Raw genomic sequence first — 15,496 nt, forward strand, 5'->3', positions numbered from 1 at the left:
AAAAAGCCTAGAACCAATCCGAACAGACTTTGTCAATATTTGTAATATTTTATCATATAAATGTTCAGCTTCCTTTAACAATAGAACTAATGACTGGACTATTGACTTAATGTCAATGATTAAATGCATTTAGGGTAACCAACATAAGCACATACCTACATTGTTACAAAAGAAAAACTGTCAATACACAATTATATACTCAACACTTTACTATACAAAACAGAAACGGTCGATTGGTCTAATATATTATGTATACACCGCTGTACGTATACAAAGCCTTATGTTTAAAGTTCGTATATAAGAAAACATTTTAACTCGTATTTGAATTTAAAAAACGAGGTTCTTATTTTTAAAAGGATGAATACTTTAATTATATAGTATATACTTTCAATCTTATAGCTAACCTTGTGCACGACGTATTTTAAACCTTTTATGTGTTAGGTATTTTAATAGTATATTTATTGTGCAAATTGCAGGGATATATTAAAATGAATAGTTCAACATCGAGATAGATTATAATGTACAATGGATTGCATTTAATAGTTTAATGGCTGTGATTAAAACTGCAAACTGTAAGTATTTTACCGTCTTAATTATAAAATCATTTGCTTATTGTATATTTTATAATTTATTTACATTATATTTCATCTTTCATAAAAAAAAAATTCCATTCTGACAATTATAAACCTTTTGTTTAAATACAAAAGCATGGCTAAAAGTTTCTGAACAGTTACGACGATATCTTGTTGTACAGTCCTTGTAAGCTGGATTGAAAAGACCACAAAAAAAGTAAAAACACAAAAATACTGAACACCGAGGAAAATTCAAAAAGGAAAATCCAAAATCAAAAGGCAAAATCAAAAGTCCAAACACATCAAACGAATGGATAACAACTGTTATATTCCTGACTTGGTTCAGGCATTTTCTAATGTAGAAAATGGTGGATTGAACCTGGTTTTATAGCTAGCTAAACCTCTCACTTGTATGACAGTCGCATCAAATTCCATTACATTGTCAACGATGCATGAACAAAACAAACATACTCAAAGAGTAAAAATGTCAAAGACTCTCCCAGTAAAATAAAACACAATGCGAACGCAGAAATTAAGGTATACTGTGCAGTGCATTTATGAAATGAAGGATTGCAATTAGTTTTTCTGTTATTGTAATTGAGTAGAAAGACGTGTTGTATATGTAAGTCATTATAAAGGCACAAAACCGAGACATCTACGTCAACATGCGAGCTATGATATAGAAGTATTCTTTCAACATGACAAGCTTTAAATCGCGCTGAGTCTAGAAGTGTCATTAGAAGTTTTAAATGAAACTAATATAGATTTGCCACAAACACCAAATTTAAAAAACTGACGAAAAGCGACAATAACTGACAAGGTTCTCGACTTTGGTCAATAGAGGCGATCAACTCCCTACCCAATCCCTGCTTTAAATTTGTCGATACTAATTTCCGTATGAAATTAAATTTGCGATTAATCTTATGTTTTATCCATACACTGGAAATGTCTTTAGTTATGCTAATTGTAAATTTACACTAGAAAATGATTTAAAAGATATAAAAAAGATTATGGCCTTGAAAATGATAAAACAAGAATTGATATAATAAACTCATCATAGATACAAGGACTAAATAAAACATTCCTTCCCTCTTCTGCAATGTAGCTATCTGTTCTTTTTAGTGTTCATTATATAGTCAATTAAACACCATAGGTCAAATGCTTTCCTTTTCAGTATATTAGTTGATAACGGGTGTTCTATTGATCTGAATGAAATTAAATTGGAAAAATGTAATCTTTACAAAGTTATTGAAGTGCTAGTTAGGTTACAGTTAACTGTTAACTATTTTAAAAGGGAATGACTGTAATATTTTTTCTGTCTATGAAGAAATAAAATAAAAAAAAATGGTGCACACCGTGTAACGCGTGTTGCGGGTTATTTAACAGTGTGCACCAAATTTTTTATGTTATTTCGAATAGACAGAAAAAAATATTACAGTTATTTCTTATAATTTAATTCTAAATTCCATTTTAAACGTAGAAAATCATGAAAAACGTTGAAGTTTATGGGCTGATGAAAATTAAAGTCAGCCAATCAGAAGACGCGTTTCATCCAAAATTTAATTATTTGTTCATATTTGTCAATCAATCATTACCTTAGCTGTATTTAGCAAAACAAAAATGAATATTTGGTCCTCAATGCTTTTTAACTTCGTACTTTATTTGACCTTTTTGACAATTTTTGATTCGAGCGTCACTGATGAGTCTTTTGTAGACGAAACGCGCGTCTGTGAAAATATAAAATTTCAATACTGCAATCTATGATGAGTTTATTTACAACCACTGGGTCGAAGTCACAGCTGATTTCCAATTACCAAAGGGTATCACCAGCCAAGTAGTGGGCACTTCTGTGTTGACTTCTGTGTTGACTTGAGTTTTCATTGATATGTTCATAATTATAAATTAACTGTTAACAAAACCTTAAACTCAGGAATAGATTACTTGAGCTGTATTTGACAAAACTTTTAGGAATTTTTGGTCCTCAATGGTCTTCAACTTCGTACTTTATTCGAGCGTCACTGTTTTGTCTCGCGAAAATGTAAAAATTCAATCCTGGTATCTATGATGATTTATTTATTTTCATATAAAAGGTATTTATAAGGTTACGATCCAACTGTTTGATATTCTACATATAAGTCTTTCTGCTTTTATTTTTTTCTATAACAAAATCCGCAGTCAATCTGTAGATATGAAAATTACACTTTGAATTTTTCTTCCATCAGAAGTAATTTTATGGGGTGTACTTTCATCAGGTACAGTCGCTCAAACCAAAATACTTCAAAGCAAGGGATAAATAAAAACGTAGAAAAATTGAGAGGTATTGTGGATTCATTAATATTCGTTGGATACCAATTTTCATGGATTTCGTGGGTATAGGTAAACCACGAAATTAAATGTTCAACGAATGACAAATTTTCCATTGGCTTGTATGCAATACCACGAAATTAAATATCCACGAACATGTAATTTTTCTTTAATCCACAACAAATGGTACCCACGAAAATAAATGAATCCACAGTAACCAGAAAATATCTCTGTCGACTTTGTTTGATAGAGTTAGGACCTTAGTTTTCCAAAATTTATCAATATATGAATAATTAAAAGTCGCGCTAATTCGATAGATTTAATTGTGAATATAACATTTAAATATATGTATAAGGACAGAGAAATAAAACAATAGAAGAGTCTGATAACATAACGGACCACATCAAACTAAGTATGATATCCCGCGACTTTGATGACATGCAAATCTTTTATATTGACTTGATATTGAGTGATTGATTGTTGGTGTTCCGCCGCCACTTTTAAGCGCATGTAATAGGCTCTTGCGTGGCGGTCAGTATTTATTGGTGAGGGAAGCAGGCGTGCCCGGAGAAAAGCACCGATCTTTGATAGGAAAACGGACAATCCTAGTCAATTTAGATTGGAGTCGAATGTACCTGCACGAGCGTGGTTCGAACTTACAACCTCAGTGTTGACGGGCTAGTGATTAAAATAGAAAAAACTCAAACACTTGAACACCGAGGACCCTATTAATTTGATAAGCTCCATATTCATGTACAATGTAGTTTGTTTAGGTTTCTATATTTCTTCTGCTCGTTAATCGACCCAAGGCTTAGAATACAATGTATGTACCTCTGTTGAACCTATTTCTTTCTTTAAGTATTGATCCTGACGGTTTTGATTTAGTTTTAATTACGTCCTTGGTCAATTTTGAATATATTTAATTTCAGGTCGTAATTAGATTAATACGCTGAGTCTAAATCACGACACCCTAATCATAGATCTAGAGCTGCATGCTGTTTCTAACAGTTATAATTGTTTTAAAATAATTACCTAAATCGATTGAATAAATTTTCGACGAAATCTTGATTTTTCAAAGTGTCATATACCATAGTATAGTCCTTTAACTTTGATTCTTATGATACGCGTTTCGTCTACATAAGACTCATCAGTGACGCTCATATCAAAATATTTATAAAGCCAAACAAGTACAAAGTTGAAGAGCATTGAGGATTCAAAATTCCAAAAAGTTGTGGCAATAGATATACAAGATATATCCGAGAGGTGCAACATAAACGATGAAGTCGATCCTTTATTCAGAGACCTTGAATTTCATAAATAAAGGCAACAGTAGTATACCGCTGTTCAAAACTCATACATCCATGGACAAAAAACAAAATCGGGGTAACAAACTAAAACCGAGGGAAACGCAGTTAATATAAGAGGAGAACAACGACACAACACCGAAACGCAACACACACAGAAACGGACCAAGCAACAGACAAAACACCACGAGAATAACAAATATAACATCAAAACCAAATACATGTATTTGGGATAGACAAACACATATAACTACAACCATGCCAAATTTGGGACTTTTATCATCAAACCCACAATTTTTTCATCAATCTGCCGGACTATCACGTTATATAGGACGTCCATCAATCAAATCTTAAGTTTCCATTATTCAAAATAACTAAATTGGACAACCCTCTTGGTGTATTTTCGGTCCACTCTTGGGCCACATAATTTGAGATAAGCATTACCTTTATGTGTTTGAGCTTCGAATTTTGCCATTTGATTAGGGACTATCCGTTTTGAATTTTCCTCGGAGTTCAGTATTTATGTGATTTTACTTTTTATATCTATAGTATATTAGCTATTGGAACATGCACGTCATGGTGAAATGTTTTTATATGGTTGCATTCAAACTGAATATCCCCTATTAATAATAAAGACAGCAGTACAATATCGGTGTTCAAAGGTCATACATCAATTTATAGAAAATAAATCCCCAAAAAAGTTACAAACTAAAATCGAGGGAAGCACACCAACTAAAAGAGAAAAAAAAAGGAACAACAGGAACACTGAAGTGCAATCAACACAAACAAACGCCCACCTATACATAAAAACGAACTATTTGATAACAACTACCATATTCTTGACTTGATACAGAACAGTTTCAGTTCAAAATGGTGGATTGGACCATGTTTAATATTTTAAATATGTCGTATACACAAATCAAAATATGTTTTAACATGCTCTTAAAGTGAAGTAGATGCCCATAACACTGATTTTACATTTCAAAAGAAATGTGCGAATTCCTGCAACAAATGGTCATTTTTTTTCATTTGATGTTTTTCTATTTACACTCTGTTTGAAATATATTTAAACCCTTATGACAATACAGCTGAAGTATTATTCGCGTTTTATAATATATCAAACATTACCGAGTTATGAATAAAAAAAGGTTTTTAGCTGCTTGTCATTTTGCCTTTGTAATTAGAATTAATACAACAGGACTGATTGTTAAAACTATTTTTCTCGACCGATAATATACTTTTTTTATACTTATTTTTTTTCAGGTTTGTCAAAAATACTCCCATATTTGTTTGTAATAATCATGAAAACTATTGTAATTGTATATGTGTTTTAAATGATTTTCTTGCCTTGCAGATACTTATTTCTGTATGAATCTTTTTATCTATTTATCCATAAACTGGAAATATCATTAGTAATGCCCATTGCACATTTACAAGAAATAAATAGAGATAAAAAAATATAGGGCCTTGAAATTGATAAAACAAGAATTGATTAAATGATTTCTTCTCTCTTCTGTAGCTACAACGTATCTATCTGTTCTTTTTAGTGATAATTATATAATCCATTAAATACCAGAGGTCAAACTTAAGGCTTTCCTTTAAAATATATTAGCTGAAAACGGGTATTCTATTGATTTTAATGAAATTGGATTGGAAAAATCTCATCTGGACAAAATTATTGAAGTTTTTGTATTAAATCAAATGAAAATTCCAATTTATAGTTAACAATTAACTGTAAACTATTAGTTTATATTTGACAATCAATTACTTGCGTATGAAGTATATCTATATGGTTAAGATCAAACTATTTCATGTTCTTCTGATATTCTACACATAAGTCCTTCTCCTTTTAACTTTTTTTCAGTTTTGTCAAATAAATCCACATTATTTGTAAAAAGGCCAGTAAAAGTAACACTTGCATCGACCCTTACATCGTGTATATGATGCGAATAGTAAAACAAATATTGGATGATATTGTTTCTCTGTAATTTTTCCTCTTAAGATTATCAATAAACTCATCATAGATACCAGGATAGAAATTATGTACACATGCCAGACACGCGTTTTGTCTACAAAAGACTTATCAGTGACGCTCGAATTAAAATTGTAAAAAAGACCAAATAAAGAACGAAGTTGAAGAGCTTTGTGGACCAAAAATTCCTAAAAGGTGTGCCAAATACAGCTGAGGTAATTTACTCCTGAGGTAGAAAAGCCTTAGTATTTCAAATTAGTTAAAATATCAATGATAATTCAAGTCAACACAGAAGTGCTGACTACTTGGCTATTTATAATTATGAACATATCAAGAATCAGATTCAATATTTTATTAAAGTTTCGCCACTTGCAATACATAAATATACATTACATGCAGAGTATATACACAACCATATCATAAAAATTAGTGTTTTTCAATGAATCAAGAATAGAGAACCATAAGAATACATCCATAATAGAAAGGAAAATTGAAAAAAAATCTAACAGCAAGACTGAGCAACTTTTAGATCTGAGATATAATTTCAGCTGTAATACTTATTTTTGAATATTTGGAGCTTATTATTAATGTAAGATAATGCACCACTAAATACGATATCGTTCTTATATTTAATTCACAGACACCAGAGATATATTGATGTAAATATTTGTATTTAGTTACAAAAATATTAAATGTGAAAAATACTGATTTGTTTTGAATAATGAAAAATAATACATAAGAATAGCTTTGCTTGTAAATATAACGTTTAGATACATGTATAAGGACAGAGAAATAAAACAAAAAGAAATCTGAAAATTTAACAACAACATGATATCCACCTATAAGTACGATATCACGCGACATGATAATCCTCCATGTATAAACTTGATAACTATACATGTACAATGTAATTCGTTTAGGTCTCTATTTTTCTTGTTCTCCTTAATCGATCCCAGTTTTAACATACAATGTATGTACCTCTGTTGAACCTATTTCTTTCTTTAAGTATTGATCCTGGCGGTTTTGATTTAGTTTTAATTACGTCCCTGGTCAATTTTGAATATAATTAATTTTCTGGTCGTCGACCTGTTGACTTTATTGAAAAATTGGCAACAAGTACTGTAATTAATCTTAATTTCACAATTCCTTTAATTAGATTAATACGCTGTGTCTAAATTGCAATACCTTTATCATAGATTTAGAGCTGCGTATTGTTTATATCAATTATAATTGTATTAAAAAACTTTTCAAATCGGTTGAAAAAATACATTCTTGATTTTTCAAAGTGTCATATACAGTATATTCTTTGAACTGTTGATGCAAGATGCAAGATACATAGACAATAACTGTGTATTGTATTTAAATATCAGCTGTATTTGAACGAGGCTAGGAAACAAGTTGTATGCGAGCTTTTAGCGAGCTATTACACCTGATTCGAGCCGAGTACAAATACAACTGATATCTAAAGACAATAAACAGTTATTGTCTTTATCCTGCAAAATTCTGTACATTATTTGTGTTTTGAAAGACACTAAAACACATGGTTTGCATTTATTTTCGATTTGAAATCACTTGAGGCCCAAGTAGTAATACGATTCAGTATTCACACATTCAGCCGAAGACGGGTTCGAAAAAATAGAATCTCGAACGGTCAACAATAATACATCGCTCAAGGTGAATAATTATCTATTTTAACATAACAAATAATTTCAGCAATAAAAACAAATAACAAAACATTGTCCATTTTGAAACATGAGTGTACGAGTTGTCCTATGCTTCAGACTCGACATTTACTAAACATGCATGCTGAAATTCTGTATATTATACAGATACAGCATATCGATATGTGTAGGTCTGTATCTGTATAGTAGCACACCCAATTGTAGGATAATTGTGAGAGATTAGACATGAATGATGATGTCGAATCCTTATACTTAGCACTTATATCAAACATATATTCCTACTTCATTTTTGCCTAACAAAAGTCATACTTTGTTTTTCTATTTGCACCAAATGAAATAATGTTTAAACTCTTATGAAAAGACAGCTGAGGTATTACTGGCGTTTAAAAATATGTCAAACTTTACCGATCAACGATCAAAGAAATTTTTAAGCTGCATGACCCTTTGCCTTTGTTGTTGAAATTAATTCACCAGGATTAGATTGATTCTCATGAAATTGTTAAGTCATTTTCACTTGACCCATAATATACTTCTGTTTGTATACTTTTGAGCAAATAAAATCATTGCAATGGATAGTTTATGTTAACTCTATAATCCAATTAATTCTCTAAAGTACAGTATTTCACTTTCAAATTTTATTACAAACATTCATAAAAGTTAGAAGTACAAACTGATTGCAAAGTTTACGTATTGAGCAAAACACTAAAGTTATTGGAACACTTTTCAGACATTCTAATATGATATCAAATTGCTTTTATATGAACCAATGAGCGTAAAGCAAATAAGTAATTTCGATTTCCGTTTTAGAAATATTTGTTCAAGTCAGGATATTCTAGGTTAAAGAATAAAGGGTTTAACGTTTATCTTATTAAATGCTCATATTATGCAACACAAATGATAAAAACAACAGTTTTGCAATAACTTAAACATGTCTTGTTTGACTTTTATTGTTAGCATAATATTCGATATTAAACCGTGTTTTTGTTGGTAATCTTTTCTTTGAAATTTGTATGGATTACCGATTTTTCTTAAGAAAAAAAAAGACACTACATAAGTAAAAACTTATAAGACAAAAAAAATGACTTCACCACTACCAACAAGAAATATGACGAATAGTTAAACTACAGTCTAAAAACGGTATCATCTAAGAGTACTTATACTTGTCTTGACAAGTCAGCAAGATGAAAATCAAACGACGCACATCTCCAGAATTACCTTGCTTTTAACAGAAAGACCAAACCTGTTCGAGAGGTTTCATTTTTCGTTTGCAACTGACTCTTATCTCCCGGAGTGATTATTTCACGCGATGACATATTGTCATTATTATTTGAATCGCGTAATTAGAGAAAATAACCACTCGAAAAGATTTTATAGTGTTAATTACTTCTGATTGAGTTAAGGTTTTGTAAAAAGTATTTTCTAATGCTTTCTTGGATGATACTCATAAAAACTGCAATTGTGTTCTCTTTTTTCATGAATTTATTATCAAATACAAGTTCGTTCAGAAATACAACATCTTCTAACAGACTAAGAGTACCTGCGAAAAAAAAATGCGACACATTAAAATTTAAGTAGAGGTAGAAGGACTTTTTGAAAAATAACCCCCTTGAGCAATTTATATTGGTTTTATTTTCCATTTCTTTAGTGTTACTCAAATACACTGAAGCCTCATACACCTTTTTATTCTCACTACTAGCTTTTTTTAATGGGTTTCAGATTATTTATTTGCTATATTGTGGGTTTTGCTTGTTGGTTTGTTTTGGTTTTCAAAAGGAGATTGATTCAATCAATAAATTCGTGACATTTTAATAAATAAGTTCAATACATTTTCATCAGCACCAATTTTTCAACCCAAGTTCAATATGATATGACAACAAAAGATTGTATTGATTACTGTATATTAAATATAATTTATGATCTTAAATAAATGTTGAAAAAAAATTTGCACTTTAAATACTTAATGCCATTTTAATCTAGTAGCCAATACTACGACAATGCCATTAACATACGGATAGTGTTGTGATTAAAATGTACCGTTATAAAGGTGTACAAATCAATTTAAAACACCTGCGTACCCTTCCGGAGTACCTGATATGACCCACAGTTTTGATGGGGTACGTGTTGCTTAGTCTTTATTTTCTTGTGTCCTTTATACTATTATTTGTCTATTTGCCTTTTAATTTTAAAGTCATATGGCGTTGTCAGTTTATTTTCGATCAATGAGTTTGAATGGCCCTCTGGTATCTTTCGCGCCCTTGTAAATAAAAGAATATTTCTCTCTCATGCTAAGGTATGAATCTTTGTACGGTTTATTTGGTTGATCACTCCTTCAACGTTGGTAATATGTTTTTGATTTTCAAATCTGTTGGTCTCGATCATCACTGAAGAGGCAATAGTTGTCAAAATGCGCATCTGATACATCTTTACTAGTATATGATAATACTAATTCATATACCAGAACGAGAAAGAACTTAACAGAGTAATTACATGTTTCATGTGTTTCACATTTCATAACCCTTCATTTTCGTCATGTCTTTGAGAACCATACAATTAATGTTAGTTTTTTGCCATTTTTGTACTTCAATTTCTTCTATTTTAGGTTGGTAATCCAATGTCAGAACCGTTCGGTCAGTTTGCAGACCGAGGTAAGTAAATACACAAAAAAAAACCCAACAGGATTAATGATAAAAAAATGGGGGGGGGGGGGGGGGGGGTTGGAAATCAATATAAATAAATTCAAGAATAGAATTTTAATCAAATCTGTGACATTTTATAAAAAATAAAGTACTTGTTCGTTAGCTCATGAGTAAAAGACAACACGCAGTACATATATTTTTATTATTTTACTGTGTATATAAAAATCAAGCTGAAATGTCAAACTAAGTTTGGTTTAAGTCGCAACTTGATTAATATGGTGATGTTTCCAAATTTTCAACGAAAGTTCTAGATTGTTTTTAAGTGAATGATATATAAAACAAATATAAAAGATGCACTCGATTGGTTTTCGAATATAAAAGATTAAAGCTTAAACATGACGAAACAGAAATAATATCCACTGATGCCTCTTTGAAGAATTTCCGACACCATCACGTTAAAAATTATTAATACATGGTTTTATATATAAAAAAATACTCATAATGATGCGTAACTATCAAAACAATAATAATAAAAAAGATCAAGATAAAAACAAGAGAATTGCACCTCAACACATTGTGCTAATAATAGTCGTGCAACAACATGTTTGATAACTGATTGGGGCATTTCTTTGAAGTCTGAACTTCGGTGTACTGACTGGTTGGAGCTAAAGCCAGTCCCAATATAAAAGATACCCGAATAACGTCAGACCGATCTCGAACGAATTAATAGAGAGTGATGAAACTTTCAGCTGGAATATTTACCGTTTTGAGCTTTCTTAATCTTATCATTAACTACAACATAGCTGTATGGTGTTGAAGTAAAAAAGAGCTAAAACAAAACAAAAAAGAAAGAAGAAATTATAATTAAAATGTTCCTTTGATCCGGACACGGATTTTTATTCTTTTTGTTTTATTCATTTCAATATTGCAATGTAGTCAAATTTAGATCCCAATTGTCAAATTTGCCATACAGTTCTGATACACAGCCAATTAAAAGCAAATGTAACTGCTTTTAACCTCATTATCCTAAGTATGACACCTCTTTATTTTTTATTTTTAAAATATTTTTCATTTATTAAACTATTCACAGTATAAAAAAAATTGAATTATAGCACGTTTTTTTGGATAGGTTCTGTTACATAAACATGGTTACCCATATGAAAGGTAAGGTGTTTGCACATGCAGATTTTGTTTCGTATGCCTTGTTTTATTTTGTTGTTTTGTTTTATTTGTCTTGCTTTGAATTTTTTTTTAATTTTTTTTTATGGAGATTGATTTTTGTATTTTGGTATTTAGATCACAATTATTTTACTTTTAATTTTAAAGTGAAACATTTAGCTTATATAGTCTTTATGTATATTATACAAATAGCACACAAGAAAGGATTATTTACACAAATAGTCATTCGCACTAGACAGTATTCATTTCAACAATCAGTATTGATTTTAATGTTCCTACTCATCAGTTTTTGTTAATGCGTCTAGACGGACATACTGTTCACTTGATGTTGAGAGGTAAATAACAGCTACTGAACAATCTGCATATGGAGTAAAATGACTGTTTCAGTTTAAAAAATAGTTTACTCGTGACACTCATGCACTTTAGAACCAATTAAAGACATCAATGATCAACCGATGTTCAAATTTAATGAATCAATTGAGAACATCGAAATAAAGGGGGAAAAATCGCACGAAATGTCGGATGCAACAATCGGGAATAGATCACGTTCGATAAAGTAACAAATATGATGCCTATTTTATTTTCTGAATAATACGATAAGATTTCATTAGCCAGTGAGTTAGAACACAACTTATATAGAGGATGGCAAGGGGTTTAACTGTTATGCTGTTATGGGGCAATTTAATTCTTTGTTATCTGATATTTTGAGAATATATTTGCTATTAGCTGTTATTGTCTTATTCTTTGTTAGCTGTTATTGGGCTTTTAGTTTTTTTGTTATCTGTTATTGTGATAATGTATTTGCTGTTAAATGTTTAATATTGAACATTGGAATGTTAGCATTTTTTTGTTTGACAGTCAATATTCGGTATAAATTGAAGATCATTGGACTTTGGGGTCTACCACTACTAATATGATTGTCCCGTATTCAGAGAAGGATTCCATTAACATATACCCATCACAGAAGTGAGGTCCAGAACAATTCAAGTATATCTTATGATTATCCTTTGTAATAAATTCCATTTTTTATGAATGTGTATTTAGAATTATCTTAATTTTTTGTATGAGAATAATGTTCCTTGTTTTCCGTACGAACATATTAAATTACAACAATTCTTAATATGACAAGAAGGAAAACATATGGCCAGGAATTTCTGACAAAGATCACAGTTAAGGACTAGGTCCTAACAACCACTTAACCTTTTATATAATATGGTACATAGACTCAGCTCTGTAATTCCTTTCAAAGCAGAACCAAATGCATTGTACAAAGAAAATTCCAATCATGTACTTGGGTCCGAAGCTGCACATAACTCATTACAATGATTTATTTCGTTTCAAGCCATTGTTTCCCTACTAAACTATGTATTCTACTTACTAGTACACTTGGTACAATCAAAAACATCAGCTGATAAAAAAATGTTCAAATAAGGCCTTTGAAAATAGTGGAATAAATTGCTTTTAGAGTGTCAAAATTCGTTCGGAGTACTTGGTAAATTGCATGCTTATAATTGGTGCTTTTGATTTTTCTACCCTATATACCACTTAACCTCATAGTCTTATAAAGAAAAATTCATTAAATGGTCATTTAGAAAAAGTCAGAATATTCAAACTCTTTTAGGTCATTTTTTTTAGCAACAAAGGGAGCTTCAGTCAATTTATATGAACAATACACCAACGTTTCATGAGAACTGCTGAAAGCATTTTTGAGTTATTTTTGAAAATTAGCAAATACCACCTTTTTCTAATGAATAAAATCCCTTAACTCAATAACATAAAATCGAAAATTGATAAAAATCGAAAGGGGGTTTACAACAATAGATATAAACATTTCAGCAAACTTTCATGAGAACTGCTGAAAACATTTTTTTGTGTTAATGTCTGAAAACTGGAAAATCCCCCATTTTTAATTAATAAAACCTGTTAACTCGTAAACATAAAATCTAAAATTTATAAAAAAAAAGTGACCTCATGTTTATAGATATAAACAACTCGCCAAAATTCCTTGCTTTGTGAAAACCTTTTTGAGATATTATCAGAAAACTGAAAAAAACACATTTTTATTGAATAAAAACCCATTACCCAGAAACTTAAATTCGAAAATTTTTATAAAAAAAAAGAAAAAAGGGAGCTCACTTCAATAGATATAAACAATTTCCAAAAGTTTAATGCATATTGGTTAAAGAATTTTGGAGTTAATATCCGACATGTTGACAACAGACGGACAACATTATATCATAATACGTTCCGTAAACGAGCGTATAAAAAATATTATAATATATTGAGTAGTAATTTAAACACATTCTAGATATATAAATTAATGCTACTGAACAACATAGTCATAGAAAATGGAATGCTTTACAAAGGATTATATCCGTAATAATAAATACTGATTTGTCAAAGACCGAATTATTTTATTATTTCATTTACTGTTATCTGTTTTTGTCCATTTCAATTCCTTGTTATCTGTTATGAGCCGAATCAATTTGCTGTTTTGCTGTTATTAGGACCCCTTGCCCCCTCTATATAGTGTTTACTTCTGTCGTTCTTCCACATAACTCTATTGAGGTATTTTTTTAGCGTCAGGGGCACATATCTAAACTAATGTAAAATTTTCACATGCTAGAGCGTGATGTATCGATTGAACGACACCTTCGTTTGTTACATTAGATAGACTCTTGCTTATTAAAGTAATAAAGATGCATAATAAAAAAAAAAAACTAAAAACAATAAGATTGAAAGTACATTTATATAAGTTGGTACAATGAAAGATGATTCAAGTTCAAGAAAAGAGTCTTTATAATAGAACACAGAAATATTAATGGAAATGATTACATACAAATCATAATAACCGCGTTGTTAACTTTTTTTAATACTTTTGTCTGCTATATTGACAGTTATTTCTGCGAATACGTATTCATATATTGTCAGAAATCAAATGTATTGTTTTAGTGTAATATTTCCCGATTTTAATGGGTTTTTTTTTTTAAATCGACATCCTCCATAACCTTTTAAACGCAACATAAAATTAATTGACACATTACGTACAGTATGTAAATATATACTCGTTTTCAATATGTCATTTATTCATTTCGTTTTTACAGATTATGTGTGGATCACAGGAGTCGTTGTGTCAGCAGTGATAGTAGCTGTTGTTCTTGCCATTATTATAATTTATGCCTATTTGAAGTGGAAACGGGAATATCTAAGGACAAATCCAAAAGCTGCGAGGAAGAAAGGGGATCCACGACCTACATTTCCTTTATAGCATTTGATAAAACAAAGTATTTAGATATGCTTTTTGAGTATTGTTTGCAGCACCTAAGTGTTCATAAAGCGCTACAACGAAAACATGTTGTTTTTCTGGTGCCTTATAACCATCGACCTAACATTATGGATGTGATAAAGTACGGAATGAATCTAGCTTAAACTGTGACGTTTTTGAAGTGTTATGTAACTATGCCATTTTTTATTCTATACTGAGCTATACTGAACTTGAGAAAATCGCCGTTTCAGAATCTAATGCATCATGGGTTATATATTCAAAAGTGTAAACCGTAACGTTCTGATTGGTTAATACTTTCATAAACAATGGAAATGTAACCAATGAAGTGACGTAATTTTCATTTTGGGGTACGAACAATGAAATTACCCGTGATTCTTTTGATTCTGAAGCGGCCAATTATGGTGCTTAAAAACAAGCATTGTGTTTTGTTATACATTGTTATAAAATATTAAGATTGTAAATATTTATTATATGATAGTGACAAAAAAGTTTAATACAATTTGAATGAAATAAACTTATTATTATACAATATGTATGACTAACAAGGTCCAGTTATGCATA

General features: G+C 30.4%; 1 long non-coding RNA gene across 1 annotated transcript; it reads left to right on the forward strand.

Moving 5' to 3' along the window:
* The first annotated feature begins 302 nt into the window (after positions 1-302).
* Positions 303-15,444, forward strand: LOC134696334 (uncharacterized). Its single transcript, XR_010102933.1, has 3 exons — positions 303-572; positions 10,434-10,479; positions 14,754-15,444. It is a non-coding gene; the product is annotated as an uncharacterized LOC134696334 (long non-coding RNA).
* Positions 15,445-15,496: the final 52 nt, after the last annotated feature.

Source organism: Mytilus trossulus, chromosome 14, assembly GCF_036588685.1.
Source record: "Mytilus trossulus isolate FHL-02 chromosome 14, PNRI_Mtr1.1.1.hap1, whole genome shotgun sequence".
Classification (NCBI taxonomy): Eukaryota; Metazoa; Mollusca; class Bivalvia; order Mytilida; family Mytilidae; genus Mytilus; species Mytilus trossulus.